The sequence below is a fragment of the Sinocyclocheilus rhinocerous genome, unplaced genomic scaffold (assembly GCF_001515625.1).
Source record: "Sinocyclocheilus rhinocerous isolate Xijiao unplaced genomic scaffold, SAMN03320098_v1.1 scaffold1555, whole genome shotgun sequence".
NCBI lineage: Eukaryota > Metazoa > Chordata > Actinopteri > Cypriniformes > Cyprinidae > Sinocyclocheilus > Sinocyclocheilus rhinocerous.
Window position 1 is genome coordinate 435,111 of NW_015644043.1, and position 3,188 is coordinate 438,298.

The following is a 3,188-nucleotide window of genomic DNA, read 5'->3' on the forward strand; positions in this document are numbered from 1 at the left end:
AGTAATGCGTTATATTACTGCGTTACAGCAAAAAGTAATATACTACTGTAATATTATTACTTTTGTAATGCGTTACTCCCAACACTGTCTATGTCTGCCTGACGTGAAATATCACATCTGAGGGAATTTGCGGCCATTACTGGGCCATCATTGGACTTTTCTTAAAGGGGTCATATGATGCGATTTCAAGTTTTCCTTTCTCTTTGGAGTGTTACAAGCTGATTGTGCATAGATAAGATCCCTGAAGTTGCAAAGACTAAAGTCTCAAAACCAAAGAGATATTCTTTATCAAAGTTAAGACTCTGCCACGCCCCCCTAAAACGGCTCATTCTAACACGCCCCCACATATCTACCCCACTATGTGGAAATATTTGCATAATCCCGCCGCAAATGTGCACGCAAAGAAAGAAGGCATGTTTTCAGTAACGCAGTTAGTGTTGATGCAGCATTGTACAGTATGTGGAAAATAATGTGTTTTTTTTACTTTAAACCGCATAAACACATTTCATTACACCAAATACACAAAATAATGTTCTTTTTAGCAGCATCATATGACCCCTTTAAACTGCTGCGTTGTTTTTCTGATCATGATCATTTAAAGAAATGTTATGGGTTCAAATCTTATTAAGCTTTATTGACAGTATCTGTGACTTGAAAAATCAGTTCACAGTAATGCGCGTACTGTAAGTCTGCAAAAACATTTTTTTTTTTTCTTTTTTAAATTCAGAATTCTTTCAAGTTGTCCATTTTTACAACTGGGCTGAGGAAAAAAAAACTTATAGGCCTACACTGTTAAAATGTAAGTAAATAAAACAGATTATTGGAATACATTTTACAAGAAATTTTCAAATTTCAGGATTTCTATTTCAAAATTTCACTTTTAATTTATTGTGGTGTGTTACCTGCCAGTTCTTTGTAATTATTTGTGAAATGTACTATCAATTTCTGAGTTTCAAAGTAAATCCTAAACAAAATATTGACAGAAAAAAATCCTGCACAATTTTTTCTTTTTAGTTTGCTCTGTACGAACTAGTACTGTGCAAATAGTTAGGCTAAATCATGTTCTTTTTGATATCTCAGCATATATTGTGTGAGTTTAGTGGTTTTGTAAAAGTTCAAATATTGCATTAGTAATCGTTAATGATTAGCAAGCAATTATATCTCACTATATTCATTATATGGTATGTGTTAACTCAAGACTACTTTCAAAACTGTGTATATTTTAACATGTATCCCAGAGAATGCCTTGCCCTGTAGGCTTCCATTATACGTTTATTACTGCAAATGTGATTTATGCTTGTTTTTCCAAAGTGAGGGCTGCGGTAATCAACAGCATCTGTGGCGAGAGCTCAACTTGCGTTTAACCCGGAACATTCCTTTAAATCCCTATCAAAAGGAAAGTGATGCGGTTTTGGCAGCAGGAATCGCTAAACTGTGCCGTTAGACAGCTTTCATGTGATAATTAGCCTGGTGGATGTAATCCGAATGGGAAAGTGGTTTAGTTTGGCCACCTGTGTGTGTTTGTACACACGGTCATGTGACTGTGCTCTCACAAGGTCACTACAACAGCTGCAAGCCTGCTAATCTCAAATAGCGGGCAGGTGCGTGTTTGCCCGTCGCGGCACATTTGAGTGCATGATTGTGTTTGCCCCTTGTTGAGTGATGGGAACGGGCTTGTGTGTTTGTGTTACAGTGGCACAGTATAATACACAGGTGTGCCCTCAAATATTTGTGCGCATAAAATTATGTTTTTGTTTGTATTGTGGTTGAATTTCTGCTAAAGTGTTTTTCTCTCTTTACAGGAAGTTTGGGGAGCACCCTCAACCACAGCGCCTGACGAGGTATGTTTATCACCTTCACATGCTAATAACAAACAAACCTTTCTCTGGTACGGCTTGCATTTCTGCATGCTAAATTTGTGAATTACATGACTTTACAGTGACAACAATGGAACTTTCTGAACTATCCGCACACAAGTTTTAACTTAACCTGACTTAAAAGTTTGTCATTTTTAAAGAATAATTCTGCGGTTATTGTTTAACTGTACATTGCTTTGCCATATATGGTGAAAATTCTAAATGGTTTAACATCACATTACATGTAATTTTATTGTGAAGTACCTTTCGAATTTTGAATTACAATATAATTCATGGTGTGAAACCGTAAAGGACATTCCCAGAAGTCCTTGTATGACACATTTTTTTTTATTTTTGTTATTAGTAATGTACATTAGCATGTTTTGTGTTACATGTCTGCTCTGACACCTGTATTATTATGGTGGTTAAAAAAATCAGATAGTTCAAGTAGATGTTATCAAGTAGTTAGTATTGATATATTTACATTATTTTGCCTAGTGTAAGTTGTAAAATTTTCAGGCATCAATATGCCATACCTGAAACATTGTCACCATATTTTTATAGTACATTTTTGGCTAACATGCCATAAATTTACGCAATTTAACAGGAAAATGTTATTTTTACAGTGTAGAAATTATTATATTATATTATATTAAATTATAACACAGTTCTGTGGAATACTTGATTCTGATTGGTCAGTCGCGACGTTCCAATGTATGTTATTCCTCGATAACAACTGGTAAAAGCTGATAACACAGGCTCATCTGGGTAACTGAAGTCTGCGCTATACTGCCAGGAACAGTTTTTCTAGGTGGAAGCTTTGCGTTTCGTTAGCTAATAAAATATTAAAGCTCGATTCAATATTATGTGTAAAATAATTTAATTATGTCATCCTGGTATCGCAGACTCACTCTCTCCTTTCAACCGCAGCTGCTGCCATTTTGCGACGATTGTTTTGTACACTGTAATGGATTATAAGATAACTAACATACTGGTAAGAATTTAAAACATTTTTGTCTTAAATCAATATATTTTATCGCCTTAATTATTTATGTGGTGAAATGTTGTGTAATAAGTGATATGTCCCGTATTTCTTAAATGTCCATCTAGTTTGAACCTCTTGCTCACTGGAAGCTTTGCGTTCAAATATTTCAAGACAAATCAATATTTTGTCTAATTATTTACTTATGTGGCAAGTAGCCGTGTAATAAGTGAGATAATGTATATCCAGCCGGTTGTTATTGCAGAATAGGGGTATCCCTTACTTATATTACATGACATTACATTACATTATATTATATATAAGTAATTTTGACAGAAATATATATATAT

General features: G+C 34.5%; 1 long non-coding RNA gene across 1 annotated transcript in view; it reads left to right on the forward strand.

Annotated features, from left to right (window-relative positions):
* Nucleotides 1-1,607: 1,607 nt before the first annotated feature.
* The window catches only part of LOC107757907 (uncharacterized), an 11,487-nt gene continuing 9,906 nt past the window's right edge, over nucleotides 1,608-3,188 (forward strand). Inside the window, exons 1-2 of the long non-coding RNA XR_001641977.1 lie at nucleotides 1,608-1,713; nucleotides 1,803-1,841. This is a non-coding gene — a long non-coding RNA (uncharacterized LOC107757907). The remainder of the gene's footprint in view (nucleotides 1,714-1,802; nucleotides 1,842-3,188) is intronic.